Consider the following 21725-nt stretch of genomic DNA (forward strand, 5'->3'; position numbering starts at 1 on the left):
AGTCACCTCTTACTCTTCTAAACTCCAGCGGATGCAAGCCCTGACTGTCCAACTTTCCCTCATAAGCCAACCTGTTCATTTCAGGTATTGATCGAGTAATAAAAACAGAAAATGTTGGATAAACTCAGCAGGTCTGGCAGCATCTGTGGAGAGAAACAGAGTTAATGTTTTGAGTCCATATGACTCTATCTCTCCACAGATACTACCAGACCTGCTGAGTCTATCCATCATTTTCTGTTTTTATTTCAGATTTCCAGCATCCGGAGTATTTTGCTTTTATATTAATTTAGTAAACCTTCTTAGAACTACTTCCAATGCCCATTTATGCCTGCTCTCTGTTTCCTGTTAGTTAGCCAATCTTTTATCCATGCCAAACTTGTTACCCCCTACACAATGAGCTTTTATTTTCCACAATAACCTTTGATAAGGCACCTCATCAAAGCCTTATGAAAATCTACATACAGCACATCCACCGGTTCCCCTTTATTTGCAGAAAATTGGTTAAACATGATTTCTCTTTCACAAACCTATGAATATTCTGCCTGATTGCGTTGAATTTATCTAAGTGCCCTATTATAACATTTTTAAAGTCTTACAACACCAGGTTAAAGTCCAAGAGGTTTGTTTGGAATCACTAGCTTTCGGAGTGCAGCTCCTCCATCAGGTGAGTGCTGACTCAATTTCCTGGTAATTGTAATTTTCTTGAGTTCTTCGCTCCTTTCCAATTCCTGATCCACAGCCATTGTATAAGGTGTTAGTGAGGCCACACCTGGAGTATTGTGTTCAGTTTTGGTCTCCTGACTTGAGAAAGGACGTACTGGCACTGGAGGGTGTGCAGAGGAGATTCACTAGGTTAATCCCAGAGCTGAAGGGGTTGGATTACGAGGAGAGGTTGAGTAGACTGGGACTGTACTTGTTGGAATTTAGAAGGATGAGGGGGGATCTTATAGAAACATATAAAATTAAGAAGGGAATAGATAGGATAGATGCGGGCAGGTTGAATGAACTGGCGGGTAAAAGCAGAACTAGGGGGCATAGCCTCAAAATAAGGGGAAGTAGATTTAGGACTGAGTTTAGGAGGAACTTCTTCACCCAAATGGTTGTGAATCTATGGAATTCCTTGCCCAGTGAAGCAGTTGAGGCTCCTTCATTAAATGTTTTTAAGATAAAGATAGATAGTTTTTTGAAGAATAAAGGAATTAAGGGTTATGGTGTTCGGGCCGGAAAGTGGAGCTGAGTCCACAAAAGATCAGCCATGATCTCATTGAATGGTGGAGCAGGCTCGAGGGGCCAGATGGCCTAATCCTGCTCCTAGTTCTTTTGTTCTTATGTTCTATTGCTGGGATGTTATTTGTAGCCTCTGTATTGAAGCCAAATGCAAAATATCTGACGGCATTTGTCGAGAAACAGAGTTAATGTTTCGAGTCTGTATGACTCCCCTCCAGAAGTGAAGAGGTGTTCTTCAGTCCTGGAGAAGTCATACAGACTTGAAACATTAACTCCGTTTCTCTGTGTATAGATGCAGTCAGACCGGTTGAGATTTTCCAACATTTTCTATTATTATTTCAGATTTCCAGCATCTGCAGTATTTCACTTTTAGATGCAAGATATATGTTCAATTCATCTGCAAACTTTAATTTTCCATGTTGTCACAGTGGTTAGCACTGCGGCATCACCACACCAGGGACCCAGGTTCAATTCCGGCCTTGGGTCACTGTCTGTGTGGAGTTTGCACGTTCTCCCCCTGTCTATGTGGGTTTCCTCCGGGTGCTCCGGTTTCCTCCCACAGTCCAAAGATGTGGCGGTTAAGTGGATTGGCCATGATAAATTGCCCCTTGGTGTCCAAAGATCAGGTGTGGGGTTATTCGGTAATGGGGATTAAGTGCGGGCCTGACCCAGGGTGGGGTGCTGTTTCGGAGGGTCGGTGCTGACTCAATGGGCTGAATGGCCTCCTGAATGACCACTTTAGGGATTTATGAATTCCCCAGACTCACTTTCTATAGGACAAAAGTTCAGTCTGTTAACCCATTTCCAACTTCCCCACGTTGAGAACATCATTTCAACACATTTGCTTCTCATTATTAGGTCTCCTTGCTTGATCAAACCCCCCCCCCCTGCCGCCCCCCCCCCCCCCCCCCCCCACCCCTCACTGGACCAGCTGGGCACAGCGACAAGCAATTAGAACCACGTATCTCACAACAGTGCACAAGCGACATGCACTTGCCGACTTTTGCTCCTTACATTGTGGTCTGTTAATCTATCTTGCATCATGCAGCGCTCATGGGAATCAGCACCAGGCTTCGCAACACCACAGCACTTTCAAGGGGTTGTCACAGGCAAATCTCTACCTACGAGGTGGGGATAGCTTCTCATGGGCTGCTGGGCTAGGCCTGTGCTGGAGAGATCCCGAAAATACACAAGGCCATAACACCAGGCCGTCCTACCGTTTCAGGCAATGGGCCCCCGTGTGAGAACCTCTCTGGCTACATCGAGGGCACCTTGAAACCCATCGTACAAGGTACGCCCAGCTTCTGTCGCGACACGACGGACTTCCTACAGAAACTCAGCACCCATGGACCAGTTGAACCAGGAACATTCCTCGTCACAATGGACGTCTCGGCACTCTGCACCAGCATCCCCCATGATGACGGCATTGCTGCAACAGCCTCAGTACTCAACACCGACAACTGCCAATCTCCAGATGCAATTCTGCAACTCATCCGCTTCATTCTGGATCACAACGTCTTCAGCTTCGACAACAAGTTCTTCATCCAGACGCACGGAACAGCCATGGGGTCCAAATTTGCACCCCAATACACCAACATCTTCATGCACAAGTTTGAACAAGACCTACTCACCGCACAGGACCTTCAACCGACGTTATACACCAGATACATCGATGACATTTTTTTCCTTTGGACCCACGGCGAAGAATCACTGAAACGACTACACGATGACATCAATAAGTTCCATCCAACCATCAGACTCACCATGGACTACTCTCCAAAATCAGTTGCATTCTTGGACATACTCGTCTCCATCAAGGACGGTCATCTCAGCACTTCGCTTTACCGCAAGCCCACGGATAACCTCACGATGCTCCACTTCTCCAGCTTCCATCCTAGAGTTGCCATCCTAGATGGCATTAAAGAAGCCATCCCCTATGGACAAACCCTCCGTATACACAGGATCTGCTCAGACGAGGAGGAGCGTAACAGACATCTACAGACACTGAAAGATGCCCTCGTACGAACGGGATATGGCGCTCGACTCATCGATCGACAGTTCCAACCCGCCACAGTAAAAAACCGCACCGACCTCCTCAGAAGAAAAACATGGGACACAACTGACAGAATACCCTTCGTTATCCAGTACTTTCCCGGAGCGGAGAAACTACGACATCTTCTTCACAGCCTTCAACACGTCATCGATGAAGATGACCATCTTGCCAAGGTCATCCCCACACCCCCACTACTTGCCTTCAAACAACCGCGCAACCTCAAACAAACCATTGTTTGCAGCAAACTACCCAGCCTTCAGAACAGTGACCACGACACCACACAACCCTGCCATGGCAATCTCTGCAAGGCGTGCCAGATCATCGACATGGATACCACCATTCCACGTGAGAACACCACCCACTAGGTACGCAGTACATACTCGTGCGACTCGGCCACCGTTGTCTACCTCATACGCTGCAGGAAAGGATGTCCCGAAGCGTGGTACATTGGCGAGACCATGCAGACAATGCGACAACGAATGAACGGACATCATGCGACAATCACCAGGCAGAATTGTTCCCTTCCAGTCGGGGAACACTTCAGCAGTCAAAGGCATTCAGCCTCTGATCTCCGGGTAAGCGTTCTCCAAAGCATCCTTCAGGTCGCGCGACAACGCAGAATCGCCGAGCAGAAACTTATAGCCAAGTTCCGCACACATGAGTGCGGCCTCAACCGGGACCTGGGATTCATGTCGCATTACATTCATCCCCCACCACCTGGTCTGTGAAATCTTACCAACTGTCCTGGCTTGACACAATTCACACCTCTTTAACCTGGGGTTACCCCTATCTCTGGATCTGCTAATGCTTGCATTCCAAGCATTGTCTGGCATCTTTGAATTTGTCTACATGTATGTTTCTGGAACATACCTCTTCATTCACCTGAGGAAGGAGCAGCGCTCCGAAAGCTAGTGATATCGAAACAAACCTGTTGGACTTTAACCTGGTGTTGTAAGACTTCTTCCTAAACATCTTGAAATGGATGTGCTGATGTTTCGCTTGGACTGCACCCCTCCACTTGCACAGTTCAACATATACCACACCCCTCACTCACCCCACCATCACTACAACACCCTTGAATACCCCCACAATGCCTTTTCCCATCTGCAAACTGCAGATGCCTCCCGAGACTGAGAGTGCCAGCTGTGGCCCATTATGATTCCAGAAACCCCATGGACTGATTTTACGACACCCCTTTCTCACAAAATGGATTGAGACTGGCCTGATATTCCACCCCTTCCCCCTTTCCTCTACCTGGACTGAGAAAAGGACCGGTACAGGCTTGGAGGTCAGAAGGGCCTGTTCCTGTGCTGGATTGTTCTTTGTTCTTTATGAACAATGTGAACTGAAGCACTTCTTCACTCTGATCTCCTTCAATTCTGGCCCCAAGTGGCTCATGTAAATCTAGAACATTCTGCCTCCACATCATGGCTCTGAAGATGCTACCCCACCCGATACCACACTCTACCCCTCGCCCCCCCCAGTCATGTGCCTGAGTGCACTTGTAGCCCCCAGTGCAGGTCTGGTCCTGCAGCCCATCTCCTGCCTGAGGCAAGATGCCCCCCTAGCACAGTCACTTTCAAGTCATAACCAAGTGGATTTTAGCATACAGCTAAAAGCAATGTTTCGCACATTCATTGAAGTTAACTATCTTAGTAAGCAGATGGAAAAGAATAGATAAGGTTTTCAGTTGAATTAGGTGATAATGTATAGGTGTGAAGCTCTGCTGACATCACGTAAATTAAAGAAAACTGGAGACAACCTGTCTACAAGAACGCAAATTAGACCCAAATCAAAGTCAAAATTAAGAGCTGGGGACACAATTCGATAATAAAATTATAGAAATGACAGGAACCAAAATTCATACCCCTATTGAAAAAAGCATTTTGAACATCACAAAGGACACAATGTAATCAGATCTATGGGCTAACGTCATGCCCAAAACGAATACTTGGTTGTGTTAGAAAAATTTAGATTAAAGGTACCTTTTACAATCCAAGTGAAATAAAAGTTACTTTACAATAAAGTCATAAAAACCTAATAATTGTTAGAAATATATATAAACCCAGAGAAAGGGGACGGTAGGCAGAGAAGCAGAGAAGGAATCAGAGTCAGCTCAGAGTCAGCTCTCATAGCTCGGTCATGGGAAAGGGACAGAGAAAAGCAGCCGAGCAGAACAGTGAATCCAACTGAGAAAGACCTCCAAAAGTTAAAAAGAGGAGGCAGAGTCAGCTCAGAGGCAGCGGGTAGAGTCAGCAGAGTCAGCTCTCATAGCTCGGTACATGGGATTGACAAGACATAGCAACCGAGCTAACCAGCGAATACATCTAAAGAAGACCAGACTTTAAAGAAGATTGATTGTCAAGGTGGGCCTGAAGGTCCCTTCAACCAACCAGGAGGGTCCAGAAGCAAGATCCTTTTACCTTTCTATAAAGACAGTGATTGCAGCTTTTAAAAGAAAAAATATAATAATAAAATAACTTAAAAGTTTTAACCTGAAACAGTGGTGATTCCAAAGCCTACTTTACTTACTTAGCAACGCAGGACTCAGGACATCGATGCTACTAAGGGGAAGTAGGTAAAATTCTTCTATGAAGATATGGGTTATACCGGGGGATCACTTGAAAATATAATTTGACCTGAATAGCACCCATCTAAGTCTGCATAGGAGTCAGGGAATGAGAATCCCTGTTCACCATTTAGAATGTCGGCCCTTTTTGGTATAGGGGGACTTCTAAGAATAGTGGTGAATTTTCAACAACAGGGGCTAAAGTTATCAAAGGATATGAGGGGAAGGTGGGAACAGGTTACTGAGTTGGATGATCATTCATGATCATGTTGAATGGCAGAGCAGGCTTGAATCCCAAATGACCTACTCCTGCTCCTATTTTCCTTTCTCTATGTTTCTAAACAGAGTGAGATCAAGGAATACAGTGGGAGGATTGTGAAGGAAGGAAATCTGAATGTGAAGCTCCTACCATTCAATGGGAGGGGTTTCCACACTCACACAGGGAGGCTCCAGGCTGGTCATGAGTTTTGAAAACAAACACATCTATTCAGAAACCACATCAAAGACAGATAATCCTTTAATAACCTCTCAAAATTGTCAATCGAACTGTACACAATCACCTGCTGAGCTAAGTGCTTCCACAGCATTGAATCTCAGCCAAGCATTCATAAGGGGGCACAGCTTTCAAAACAACCCTCTAGACAATGGAGTCTATTGAAACTGAAAGAACAAATTACACCAGGTGGCCTTTCATTGAATGCAATCCAGGAGCAAGTAGCTGTCAGTTTTTCTAAGTTTAAGTAGCAGGCCAATTTATTTTTCAAAGTTAAAGTGCTGTGGACATTTAAATCAATGTAGATAATGACACAAGTTCCCAAGCCTTATTTTCTACATTTTGAATGTATAAAGCACCTTTTTATCATGGGAATAGTACTATAATGTGCCTCAACATTTGCACAATGTTGGTCAAGATAGAATCCAGGAGTGAGGCAGCCGAAATGGTGGCAGTGGGTGAGGCAGCTGGAGCAGCGGGACTGAAGATAAAGTGTGGAACAGCAGGAGCAGTGAGACTGAGGTCAGTGCTTGAAGCAGCCGGAGCAGTGGGGCAGGGCCCAGTACACGAGGCAGCCAAAAGCAGCATGTAGAGGGGTCGTAACACGTTGAGTGGCTCCTGCTTGAGGCTTATATGTTTTTTTTCCCGTTTTGGAAATTTGTAATGCCCGGTCCTGGGGGCAATTCATGATGGACTAACAACCAGCAAAGAGGAGAAAGATGTCCAAAAATCAGAGGATGAGGTGGGTGAGAATGAGAGCTCGCCACCAAGTGTGAGGACCAGCCCGAGGGCTGACACGAGGGCAGAGGCCGGGCCGCTGGGTGGAGCCGCACTGCTTACAGCAGAGAAGATGGTGACTGAGATGGTGTCTCTAGAGCTCCAAAAGCAGTTTGCAAAGCATATGGAGGTGATGAGAACGGAGATGGCAGTGGCGCTGAAGGTATTGGTAGAGGATGCAATTGCTCCAGTGAAGGTAGCTGTTGCAAAGGCATCGGCTGAGGTGAGGGAACAGAGTGAGAAGATGAATGGAGTGGAGGAGGCCATGTTGTGGCACAGCAATGAGCTCACCTTGATGGGAGATGAGCTGCAGATGCTGGAATCTGAAACAAAAACAGGAACTACTGGACAATCTCGGCAGGTCTGACAGCATCTGTGGAGTGAAAGAATCATCCAGACTCGAAACGTTAGCTCCCTTCTCTCTCCACAGATGCTGTCAGACCTGCTGCGATTGTCCAGTATTTTCTGTTTTTGTAACAGGATTATCAATGTGTTTTCAAGTGAAGATTGCATGTGTGAAACTTAGAAATCATTGCATTTTGTAAAAGGTTAATGTCTGTGCTCTTTAAAGGCTTGTAAAGCTACTTGTTTCATGTTCAATTAATTAATTTGTTTGCATCAGAAATAAATCTGGACATGGGAAATGCCATGAATAATAACCAGAATATTTTGTTGGTTTTTATCAGATGAAAACAGCCTACTTGAAACAGTTTTCCTCTCACTAACAGCTCTTACAAAGAGCTGACACAAGGGGCCGATGTGTTCCTTCGGCGCTGTATGATTCTATTCTTTGATTTATCGGCTGATCTTCACATGGAGCCATAGAAACTCTAGGCAGGATTTTGTCAGGCTGACTGGGTCACCTCCACTGAACCCGCTATCAGTTCTGTGGGGGAGGCACAACAGAATCAAATGCTATTCAGGCACTTAATCAGACATCATCGGACCTCCTCACAATTGAGGCCCATGGCAAAGAATTTCCACCTACCGATCCCTGTCAGAGACAGGCAGCTCATCATTGCCGCAGACGGGAACAATGGTTGCTGGCGGCACTGCAACCATCTGAGGCCTAAGATCCCTAAGGTCAAGTGTGCCTGATGACAGGATGGGGGTTATGAGGTAGGGGTTGTGGGAGAGGGGGAAGAAGGGCATCAGAGGTAAGGGCAGGAAGTGGCTTTCAGCAGCCATCCCAATTCTTGATGTCAAGTTCATCGATCAGACACAGAGTGGACCGCAAGAAGCTGCTGATAGGGTTTGCTGGGCGAATTTGGTGGTTCAGGAGACCCATGTAGCCTGCATTTGATCCCTGAGTCACCGCTAAATTGCAGTGTGTTCAGAGAATATGGATTCATTGACTTATTAATGAATCTAATTAACATCCCAGCTGGTTTACGGGAACCTTGGGCGGGATTCTCTCAGCGCAGGCCGGGCCGGAGAATCGGCGGGATGGGCGCGAATCGTGTGATGCTGCCCCGTCGCCGGTCTGCAAATTCACCGGAGAGCGGAGAATCGGCACCATTGGTGCTGGTGCAGTGCCGGTTGGGGCGCCGATTCTCCGCCTGGGATGGGCTATGCGGCCACGCAAAAATACCCGAGTGCCGCCGCCGCCGTTCACACCTGCTCTTACCCATTGGGACCTCGGCGTGCATGGATCCGGGGGTGGCCTGGTGGGGGGGGGGGAGGGGGTCCAACCCTGGGCGGGGCCTCAGCTGTGGCCCGCGATAGGGCCTACTGATTGGCGGGCTGGCCTCTCAGGCTGGGGGCCTCTTTTGTTCCGTACCGGCCCCTGTAGCCCTACGCCATATTGCGTCGAGGCCAGTGCAAAGAAGGGAGCCACTGCGCAAACGCGCATTGGCGCTGGTCCCACTATGCATGCGCGCCTTGGTGCCGGTCCCACTGCGCATGCGCAGACCCGCGGCGCCCATCTGATGCCGGGGATTGGCAGCTGGAGCGGCGTGAGTCGCTCCAGTGCCGTGCTGGCCCCCTGTAGGGGTCAGAATTGCTGCTTCTGAGGTCATGTTGACACCGTCGAGAAACGCGACGGCATTTACAACGGCGTCAACACTTAGCCTCAGGATCAGAGAATCCCGCCCTTTGCTACAGCTCCTTCTGCCCTCTGATTTAATCAGGCGGTGGTTTCCTGTCACTGGGAGATTGATATGGGGCTTCTGACATGATTGACTGGGCTCTGTCGCCATGGTTCCTGCGGCGATGTGCTGCATAAAATCTAGCTCTTTAGCTCTGTTTAGCATGATAACACAGATTTCATCCCACATTGTACATTCCCTTAATCAATAGCACTATAGAGGCTGCCAACTTGAAAATGCCCCATTTATCCCTTTTCTCTGCTTTCTGTCCATTATTCAATCCTCCATCTATGCTGATAGAACACAGAAAAATACAGCACAGAACAGGCCCTTCGGCCCACGATGTTGTGCCAAACTTTTGTCCGAGATTAAGAACAAATTAATCTACACCCCATCATTCTACCGTAATCTATGTACCTATCCAATCGCCGCTTGAAGGTCCCTAATGTTTCTGACTCAACTACTTCCACAGGCAGTGCATTCCATGCCCCCACTACTCTCTGGGTAAAGAACCTACCTCTGATATCCCTCCTGTATCTTCCACCTTTCACCTTAAATTTATGTCCCCTTGTAATGGTGTGTTCCACCCGGGGAAAAAGCCTCTGACTGTCTACTCTATCTATTCCCCTGATGATCTTATAAACCTCTATCAAGTCGCCCGTCATCCTTCTCCGTTCTAATGAGAAAAGGCCTAGCACCCTCAACCTTTCCTCGTAAGACCTACTCTCCATTCCAGGCAACATCCTGGTAAATCTCCTTTGCACCTTTTCCAAAGCTTCCACATCCTTCCTAAAATGAGGCGACCAGAACTGCACGCAGTACTCCAAATGTGGCCGTACCAAGGTTTTGTACAGTTGCATCATCACCTCACGGCTCTTAAATTCAATCCCTCTGCTAATGAACGCTAGCACAACAAAGGCCTTCTTCACAGCTCTATCCACTTGAGTGGCAACTTTCAAAGATGTATGAACATAGACCCCCAAGATCTCTGTGCTCCTCCACATTGCCAAGAACCCTACCGTTAACCCTGTATTCCGCATTCATATTTGTCCTTCCAAAATGGACAACCTCACACTTTTCAGGGTTAAACTCCATCTGCCACTTATCAGCTCAGCTCTGCATCCTATCTATGTCTCTTTGCAGCCAACAACAGCCCTCCTCACTATCCACATTTATCCCTAAGGGGCTGGTTTAGCACACTGGGCTAAATCGCTGGCTTTTAAAGCAGACCAAGGCAGGCCAGCAGTTCAATTCCTGTACCAGCCTCCCTGAACAGGCGCTGGAATGTGGCGACTAGGGGCTTTTCACAGTAACTTAATTTGAAGCCTACTTGTGACAATAAGCGATTTTCATTTCATTTCATTCACAACTCCCCCAGTCTTCGTATCGTCTGCAAATTTACTGACACACCCTTCAACTCCCTCATCCAAGTCATTAATGAAAATCACAAACAGCAGAGGACCCAGAACTTATCCCTGCGATAGGCCACTGGTAACTGGGATCCAGGCTGAATATTTGCCATCCACCACCACTCTCTGACTTCTATCGGTTAGCCAGTTCATTATCCAACTGGCCAAATTTCCCACTATCCCATGCCTCCTTACTTTGTGCATAAGCCTACCATGGGGAACCTTATCAAATGTCTTACTAAAATCCATGTACACTACATCCACTGCTTTACCTTCATCCACATGCTTGGCCACCTCCTCAAAGAATTCAATAAGACTTGTAAGGCAAGACCTACCCCTCACAAATCCGTGCTGACTATCCCTAATCAAGCAGTGTCTTTCCAGATGCTCAGAAATCCTATCCTTCAGGACCCTTTCCATTACTTTACCTACCACCGAAGTAAGACTAACTGGCCTGTAATTCCTAGGGTTATCCCTATTCCCTTTTTTGAACAGGGGCACGACATTTGCCACTCTCCAATCCCCTGATACCACCTCTGTTGACAGTGAGGACGAAAAGATCATTGCCAATGGCTCTGCAATTTCATCTCTTGTTCCCACAGAAGCCTTGGATATATCCCGTCAGGCCCGGGGGATTTGTCTATCCTCAAGTTTTTCAAAATGCCCAACGCATCTTCCTTTCTAACAAGTATCTCCTCGAGCTTACCAGTCTGTTTCAAACTGTCCGCTCCAACAATATGTATCTTCATTCGTAAATACTGAAGAAATGTACTCGTTCAATACCTCTCCTATCTCTTCAGACTCAATACACAATCTCCCGCTACTGTCCTTGATCGGACCCACCCTCGCTCTAGTCATTCTCATATTTCTCACATATGTGTAAAAGGCCTTGGGGCTTTCCTTGATCCTACCCGCCAAAGATTTTTCATGCCCTCTCTTAGCTCTCCTAATCCCTTTCTTCAGTTCCCTCTTGGCTATCTTGTATCCCTCCAGCGCCCTGTCCGAACCTTGTTTCCTCAGCCATACATAAGTCTCCTTCTTTCTCTTAACAAGACATTCAACCTCTCTTGTCAACCATGGTTCCCTCACTCGACCATCTCTTCCCTGCCTGACAGGGACATACATATCAAGGACACGTAGTATCTGTTCCTTGAACAAGTTCCACATTTCACTTGTGTCCTTCCCTGACAGCCTATGTTCCCAACTTATGCACTTCAGTTCTTGTCTGACAGCATCATATTTACCCTTCCCCCAATTGTAAACCTTGCCCTGTTGCGCGCACCTATCCCTCTCCATTACTAAAGTGAAAGTCACAGAATTGTGGTCACTATCTCCAAAATGCTCTCCCACTAACAAATCTGTCACTTGCCCTGGTTCATTACCAAGTACCAAATCCAATATGGCCTCCCCTCTGGTCGGACAATCTACATACTGTGTTAGAAAAGCTTCCTGGACACACTGCACAAACACCACCCCATCCAAACTATTTGATCTAAAGAGTTTCCACTCAATGTTTGGGAAGTTGAAGTCACCCATGACTACTACCCTGTGACTTCTACACCTTTCCAAAATCTGTTTCCCAATTTGTTCCTCCACATCTCTGCTGCTATTGGGGAGCCTATAGAAAACTCCCAACAAGCTGACTGCTCCTTTCCTATTTCTGACTTCAACCCATACTATCTCAGTAGGCAGATCCTCTTCGAACTGCCTTTCTGCAGCTGTTATACTATCTCTAATTAACAATGCCACCCCCCCCCCCCCACCTCTTTTACCAGCCTCCCTAATCTAATTGAAACATCTACAACCAGGAACCTCCAACAACCATTTCTGCCCCTCTTCTATCCACGTTTCCATGATGGCCACCACATCGTAGTCCCAAGTACCGATCCATGCCTTAAGTTCACCCACCTTATTCCTGATGCTTCTTGCGTTGAAGTATACACACTTCAACCCATCTCTGTGCCTGCAAGTACTCTCCTTTGTCAGTGTTACCTCCCCCACTGCCTCACTACATGCTTTGGCGTCCTGAATATCGGCTACCTTAGTTGCTGGACTACAAATACGGTTCCCATTCCCCAGCCAAATTAGTTTAAACCCTCCCGAAGAGTACTAGAAAACTTCTCTCCCAGGTTATTGGTGCCCCTCTGGTTCAGATGCAACCCTTCCTGCTTGTACAGGTCCCACCTTCCCCAGAATGTGCTCCAATTATCCAAATACCTGAAGCCCTCCCTCCTACACCATTCCTGCAGCCACGTGTTCAACTGTACTCTCTCCCTGTTCCAAGCCTCACTATCACGTGGCACTGGCAACAAACCAGAGATGACAACCCTGTCTGTCCTGGCTTTTAACTTCCAGCCCAACTCCCTAAACTCGTTTATTACCTCCACACCCCTTTTCCTACCTACGTCGTTGGTACCAATATGCACCACGACTTCTGGCTGCTCCCCCTCCCCCTTAATGATCCTGAAGACACGATCTGAGTCATCCCTGGCCCTGACACCCGGGAGGCAACATACCTTCCGGGGGTCTCGCTCGCGACCACAGAATCTCCTATCTATTCCCCTAACCATTGAATCTCCTATTACTATTGCTTTTCTATTCTCCCTCCTTCCCTTCTGAGCCCCAGAGCCAGATTCAGTGCCAGAGACCTGGCCGCTAGGGCCTTCCCCTGGTAGGTCATCCCCCCCAATAGCATCCAAAATGGTGTACTTGTTTAGAAGGGGAATGGCCACGAGGGATCCCTGCACTGTCTGCCTGTTCATTTTCTTTCCCCTGACAGTAACTCTTGTCCTGTACCTTGGGTGTGGTTACCTCCCTTTATCTCTTCTCCATAACCCACTCTGCCTCCCGGAAGTTCATCCAGCTCCAGATCCAGTTCTCTAACATGGTCTCTGAGGAACTGGAGTTGGGTGCACTTCCCGCAGGTATAGTCAGTGGGGACACTGGTGGTATCGCTCACCACCCACATCCTACAGGAGGAGCATGCAACTGCCCTAGCCTCCATCCCCTCTTACCTTACAGATTATAGCTGCCCTGTGGACCAACTGGAACTCCGCCCTCCGACTCTGTTCCCAGTCAGCTGCACTCTCTGTAAACTCCTGGCTCCCTTCTCACTCTTTGAGGAAATAAAATGAAAGGAGCACCTTGCTCCCTCCTCACCTAACTCCCTCAGTCACCAAACTCTCTCTCACTATAGCACTCAAATACAAGTAGAACCTTTGTTTAAAGCTGATTGAAAATTTACCTTCTTCTAAACCAAACAGCAACTTTTAAGTTAATTAACTAAAAAAAGCAAGACTAGACTTTCGATAAAAATGAACCTTTATACTCCCTCAGTCACCAAACTCTCACTATAGCACTCAAATGCACCCAAAATCAGCACTCAGTGCAAACAAAGTCTGCACTGTAGCTGGCTCACTTTTATACTGTGAAACTAGCCTCTGAAAACTGGCCTAATCCAATTAACTAATTAACAAGCTCCAGCTGCAAGCACCTACAAGTAGAACCTTTGTTTAAAGCCGATTGAAAATTTACCTTCTTCGAAACCAAACAGCAACTTTTAAGTTAATTAATTAAATAAAAGAAAGACTAGACTTCAGATAAAAATGAACCTTTATACTCCCTTAGTCACCAAACTATGACTATAGCACTCAAATGCACCCAAAACCAGCACTCAGTGCAAACAAAAGTGATATGTTACCTCCAATCCTATGACCCCTTGTCTTGCGTATTAACCTTTCATGTGATACTTTATCAGGAAGTGGGGTCCCCACCTGGCAACTCCCTGCTGATTATTGTCCCCTCATCTCCAAACTCGTCTCATAGGAAGGTATTATATTCTGCCTCATGACTGTCAGATTATAGGTTCTTTCTAACAATAAAATGTGTAAATGTTCTAAAAGATCATGCATCTAATCTTGATACAGGTTTGCTGGAAAGACCGAATAGATGAAAATTTCACCAACCTATTGATGATATTGATACTAGGGATTCAGAGGAATTCTTACTCTTTCTTTGGTGTCACATTTTACACTTTCCTGCACCACTGTTGAATAACAGAAGATTCACTTTATGGAAAAATGCCTGTAAATAGAACTGTTTTTTTAAAAAAGCCTTTAATATTTGATTTAAACCTCCGAGCTTTGTTAAAGTTTACAGAGCCAGAGATAATGTGATCAACAAAAGAGTTTGGCAAAGTTATTCGCGGTATTTTGAGGATGTAACGGACAAGTTAGATTAAAGGGGACCAGTAGATGTAGTATACTTGGATTTTCAAAAGGAATTCGATATGGTGCCCGCAGGTTCACGGAGCATAGGATTGGAGATAATGTATTAGCATGGATGGAGGATTGATTAATGGACAGAAAGCAGGGAATAGGAATAAATGGGGCAATTGCAAGTTGTCAGGCTGTGACGAGTGGAGTATTGAGACCTCAGCTAATTATAATCTATAGTAAGAAGTCTTACAACACCAGGTTAAAGTCCAACAGGTTTGAATAAGCCACATGTGGGGTTTTGAAAAACACTGATTGGATCTGTAGTTACTGTTGTTCAGGCTGTATTGAATCCAACTTGGCATGTTGAGGATGACACTGTCAATGTGTCATGCTTTGGCAATTACATTGCTAAGATAATTGCCTTATTAAAGACAAGTGATGATTATTGGTTCAACCTCTAAAAGACTATAAATGGACACAGCTGGAGCAGTTGGAGTTGGGGGTATCACAAGGAGTTTGTACCTCTACTGAGCTGGATTTAGAATAAACTTGCTGAAGGTAAAAGACAAGCTACTACATTATGCGTCCATCACATACTAGCATTTGATATTAACATGATGGCAGATGGTAAACATTAAGCCTTGGTGACTGATTGCTACAAAATGAGGTTTTTGTCTTCATCTCTGAAGGAAAAAAAGTGTAATTTTGCTTACAAATTTAAGTTACAGGATGGCAGAAGGAAGATGCAAAATATCCAATTTTCTCAGAAGCAGAGCCATATGAGCAATGGAAATCTGAAGTTAAGATGTGGACTCAGGTTAGCTTCATTACCCAAAAAGAAGCAAAGTATGGCTTTACCAACAAAGAGTAAAATTAAGAATCAAGTATTTTCAGGGTGGATTGTGAATGATTTGGATAATGAAGAGGTGCTCGCCCTTCTGTTACAGTTTTTGGATATGGTCTATAAAAAGGGTGACTTATTGGAAGCATATGAAGCTTGGTCAGCCTTTGATAGATTTTTTAAATAAACAGGGGGGTGGGGGGGGGTATATCATGGACTTTGGCAGATCCTATAAAAAACTGAAGAAATTTGAGAATGACATCCCGGATTTGGTACTGGCATTTAAGTTAATTGATTGTGCATGCATTTCTCATGTTGATGGACTTTTAATATTGACGGGGGTTCAATTTCGAAGCAAAGACTCTTTTAGACCAAATGGTTGCTGCCTTAAAAAGATTTCTGGGAAGGCCGTCATTTCCAGCTACTTTCCTCTTGAAAACAGACAACTCTGCAATAAAATTTAATGATGCCGAGTTTAGAGATCGTCAAAATAAGAGACACGGATTTCAGTTCAACTGTGGAGTTATTGAGGAGCCTGTCTGAAGATGGCTGCACTTTTAACTAATTTGAGAGTCCAGACAAAAAGCGGGTCTGAGAAGATGACCACAGAGGCTTAAACCTGATAAATGCACAGGGAATGGTGACTCCAAGCATCATTGTGAGATGTGTTGCCCGTAACTAAAGAATAATGTTTTTGAAATAATGCATGAAGCGGAGAATTCCAAGGCTGAAAATGATGATTGGGAAAGCCACGAGGGAATTGTGTTTGTCACTGATGATTTCAATCCAGTGATGTTTATTTTGATGGCATTCAACTGTGCAGTTTTGGACAGTGGTTATATTCCTCAGTGCATCGTGTGGATTTGCTTAACTGCTACCTGGAACCTCTTGATGAGAAAATGCTGGAAAATCTCAGCAGATCTGGCAGCATCTGTAGGGAGAGAAAAGAGCTAACGTTTCAAGTCCAGGTGACTCTTTGTCAAAGCTGGGATCATTGGGATCAGGCTTTTCTTTTTTTTTACAAAACATTTTAATGAGATATTTGTGATTTTGTAAAATAACAGAAGAAACAGTGTACATACAAATATAAACAATGCAAAGGCCATCTTCCTCACTCATGGGCCCCACCATTCTTACACGGGATCAGCCTTTTCATCAGTACAGATGTTTGATTGGATTCCCTGATCCCCAACGCCTAAATCGCACAGGGGACGGAGAATCCCCGATGGCGGCGAAATCGGGGGCGGTGCTGCTTTCGCTTTGCGCCGCCCCCTGAAAAGCAGCGCACTCACAGAGTATGCCACATGCCGTATCCACGGCCTTCGTATATTGGCTCAGGCCTGCCCCCTGATGCTCTGCCCCTGACCGGGTGAGTTCCCAATGGCGTGGACAAGTGTAGTCTCACCCGTCGGAAACTCGGCGTGGCGGCTGCGGACTCAGTCCAACGGCGTCACAGTTGGGGAGGGCTGATCCGCGGACAGAGTTGGACATATTCGGGGCTGGGGGCACTGTAGTGGTGCGGTCCGGGGTCCGCGGGCCAGTCGAAGGGGGGGACTATTTCACGGGCCGGGCCGGCGAGCGGCATCCGCCTGAAACACAGTGCAGCTGCTGCAGGCTGCCACCGTGCGTATGTGCGGCCACGGACCTGGCAATTCTCCAGGCCGTATCGGCAGCTAGAGCCAGGTGCTAGCCCCACCCCCAACCCCAGAACGGGGAATTGATGGCTGTTTCAAGATGATTTTTCCGCCGTGAAACGCCACCGTTTTCACGCTGGCGTGGGGTCTAGCAACATAGCTCTCCTGTTAAGATGTGATAAAGACGACTGTACTCCACGACTCCAAATCCCTAACTAACAGTGAAACCCGTGCTCAGTTCCAGGGTTCACGTACTCAGGCCTAATAGGGCCAACAGGTCATGTGACCTCCCAAGAACTCGCTCACTTAAAGGGCCATGCTTTACCACAACCTTCCCTCTTTAAGTTCCTTAACACATCACAACTGCCATAGCTTTTTTCATACAAGACCTCCGGCATTGGGGATCTCGGTTTCCCAGAATCCTTGGGGGAATACGCTCTTCCCCGCTAAGGGGGCGGGCAACTTGAGTACTTCCGGTATAAAGCCAACTGGGCACTCACTCAGTTGGGTAGTGCTGAGTGCCGTTTATCCAGGGCTCCTGAACTGAACCATTATTTTTAAAAAATAATTTTTATTAAAGGTTTTCATAAAATATCAATAACAAAATGAGAAAGAAAAAAGAACCCAACAGGGTTAAGTACAAAACACAATCTAAAAAAGCAACCCCCCAAACCCCTCCCCCCCCCGTACATAAATAATAAATTAACATTAATACCCCGACTTAAGACAACAGGTGTATACACCCCCTCAGAACCTCCAGAGTAAATAACATAAACAAAAATAAAGTAAACCCCCACGCCCCCCGAGCTGCTGCTGCCATTGATAAATGTCTATCGTTCTGCCAGAAAGTCTAAGAACGGTTGCCACTGCCTAAAGAACCCTTGTACCGACACTCTCAAGGCGAATTTCACCCTCTCCAATTGAATGAACCCTGCCATATCGCTGATCCAGGATTCCACGCTTGGGGACCTCGCATCTTTTCACTGAAGGAGAATCCTTCGCCGAGCTACCAGGGAGGCAAAGGCCAGAATTCCGGCCTCTTTTGCCTCCTGCACTCCCGGCTCCTCTGCCACCCCAAATATTGCGAGCCCCCAGCCCGGTCTGACCCTGGATCCTACCACCCTTGACACCGTCCTTGCTACGCCCTTCCAAAATTCCTCCAGCGCTGGGCATGCCCAGAACATATGGGTGTGATTTGCTGGGCTCCCTGAGCACCTAACACACCTGTCCTCACCCCCAAAGAACCGGCTCATCCTTGTCCCGGTCATGTGTGTCCTGTGCAGCACCTTAAACTGTATGAGGCTGAGCCTCGCGCACAAAGAGGAAGAGTTCACCCTCCCTAGGGCATCTGCCCACGTCCCCTCTTCGATCTCCTCTCCCAACTCCTCCTCCCACTTACCTTTCAACTCCACCACCGAGGCCTCCTCCTCCTCCTGCATCACCTGGTAGGTTTCCGAGATATTCCCCACTCCCACCCCCCCCCCCGAGAGCACCCTGTCCTGTACTGTGTGTGGCAGTAGCCGCGGGAATTCCACCACCCGCCGTCTGGCAAACGCCCTTACCTGTAAGTACCTGAAGATGTTGCCCGGGGGGGGAACTTCCGTGCTTCTCCTCCAGCTCACCCAAGCTCGCGAACTTCCCGTCCACAAACAGGTCCCCCAACTTTCGTATCCCTGCCCTGTGCCACCCCGAAAACCCTCCACCTGTTCTTCCTGGGGCGAACGGGTGGTTCCCCCATAATGGGGTCCACGCCGAGGCCCCAACGTCCCCCCATACCGCCTCCACTGCCCCCAAATTATGAGGGCCGCCCCAAATTTTGACGGCCGCCAAATTGAACCATTATTATTTCACTCAATGCGGTGTGGATGCCCCCTTCTTGCAGATACAAAAGTGGCGAAGAGGAGTAAACTTGGTCAACTATCGACACTGAGGCCTTGCACCTCAGCCACCACCTCATGCTCGTGTTACAAGTCGGAGCCCACATTTCTTTGCCATACCGTTTTTCAGGCGGCTGGACGCCTTTGATGCCGGGGTCGAGGGTTGGGCCGAGTATATAGAGCGCATATACTAATATTTTTGCAGCAACAATATCACGGAGGATGCGCACCAAACGGTGATCTTGCTAACCACTTGTGGGGACCATACTTATGGGATTATCCAGAGCCTCACGTAACAAGCAGTGCCGGGTCACCTGCACATTTGACTAACTCTGGGAGCTCGTCAGTCAGCATTTTAGCCCACCACCGTCCGTAATCGTCCAGCGGTATCAATTTAACCTGGCAGATCGAGTCCTGCGTGGGTCAGTCACTGAGTTCATGAGCCAGTTGCAGAAACTCGCCGAAATTTGCGAAGACAGGACTTCACTATCCGAGATGTTGCGCGATTGCCTCGTCTGCAGCATCAGAGATATAATGGAGGTTCCTGGACAAGCCTTGCCTGACATTCAACAGGTGCTACAGATCTCCTTGTCTCAAGGGAGCGCAGAGCATGGGGTTCAGGAGATACAGAGCATGGAGGTAAACACCCTGGAATGAGGTCCCTCCCATGCTGCACCCTCCCCCCCCCTCCCAGTCTGAGAGACGGCGGGGCCCTGGCCCATGAGCACAGGCCCGTTCACTGCAACAGGAGCCCTCTCTGGAGTTGGTCGAGGGCGATTCGCCTCCGTGCGAGAGGTACGGCCAACAGCCCTAGCGTGACCACAGGTAACGAGGATTCCAGGCACCCTGGCCTGGATAGACGTCTGCCTAGAGATAGTAACTTTCACTTGGACGATCCAGACGAAGAGAATGCAATGCAATTGCATTGCCTGGTGGCAGCCCACATTGCCCCCATTCATGTCCTCGTTCAGGTGAACGGGGCCATGCCGCAAATGAAGGTGGACACTAGGGCGGTGTGTCGGTGGTGACCCAGAGCACTTTCAACCACGCCTGATGGGGAGTCCAGACTTTGGATTTGATGGACACAGCGGCTCGTTTAGCTACATATATGGGAGAGCAACTACAGATCATGGGGACGGTGCTGGCCTCTGTTGTCTATGGCCGTCAGTCCAACTACCCTTTATTGTGATTTGAGGGGGTGGCCCCAGCCTACTGGGGTGCGATCGGTTGCGTCGCTTGCACCTGGACTGACAACTCGGTCTGCAGCTAGGGTCCAGTGACGTGTACAAAGTGCTCGGGATGTTCCCGGACTTTTTCCAACCCGCTCCGGGGACCATCAGAGATGCCGTGGCTAAAATCCAGGTACACCTGGTGGCTCAGCCGCATTATTTCCGGACACACCCCATTCCCTCTGTTTTGGTGGACAAGGTGGATGCTGAACTTGACTGATAGGAGTGTCTGGGCATCATTCGGCCTGGCGCTTCACCGACTGGGTGGCGCCGGTGGTCCTTGTCCTGAAATGGACGGGATGGTCTGCCTTTGCTGTATTGACCAAACTGACAGTCAATACCGCCTTGAGGCTGGACTGCTATCCCATGCCTCGCATAGAGGACCTGTATGCCAAGCTGGCTGGTGGGTGTGTCGTCACCAAATTGGACATGAGCAATGCATGTTTACAGCTAGAACTATACAGGTCCTCTCGCCAATATGTCGCACTTAATACACTGTAGGACCTCTAAGAATATACCCGGTTGTTTTTTGGGTCTCGTCGGTGTGCGCCATTTTCAGAATGAAATGTTGGAATTCGCCACGAGTAAAAACAGTCCCATTGTCTGAGACCAACATCTTGAGCAACCTGTGGGAGGCGAATATCTGTCAAAATTTATATGCCACTGTTGACGAGGTCGTGGACTTCATTTTGTGTATGTCCAATCACTTGGAGTGAGCATCTATGGAGAGCAAAAACATGAAACCCATGAATGGACCTGCAAAATTGACGTGTAGCCACATCTATGGTCAGCCTGGCCACTTTTGAGGGTGCATTAAGGCTGCAGATGCCACGTTTCACTGCATTTAACACTGGTTCACATTGTTTGGAAAGATGTTCTTGTTATGGAGGGACTGCAGATATGGTTACCCAGGCTGATGCCTGGGATGGCGGGACTGTCAGATGAGGAGAGTTTAAATTGGTTAGGATTATATTCATTGGAGTTTAGAAGAGTATGAGGGGTTCTTATAGAAACTTATAAAATTCTAACAGGATTAGGCAGGGTAGCTTCAAAAAGAATGTTCCCGATGGTGGGGGAGTCCAGAACTAGGGATTATAGTTTGAGGATAAGGGACCTTTTAGGACAGGTGAGGAGAAACTTATTCACCCAGAGATTGACAAATCTGTGGAATTCACTACCACAAAAAGTAGTTGAGGTGAAAACATTGTGTAATTTCAAGAAGGAATTAGATTTGGCTCTTGGGGTTGAAGGGATATTGGGGGAAGTAGGAATCAGGGTATTGAACTTGATGATCAGCCATGATCATGGTGGA

Source organism: Scyliorhinus torazame, chromosome 1, assembly GCF_047496885.1.
Source record: "Scyliorhinus torazame isolate Kashiwa2021f chromosome 1, sScyTor2.1, whole genome shotgun sequence".
In the NCBI taxonomy this organism is placed as follows: Eukaryota; Metazoa; Chordata; class Chondrichthyes; order Carcharhiniformes; family Scyliorhinidae; genus Scyliorhinus; species Scyliorhinus torazame.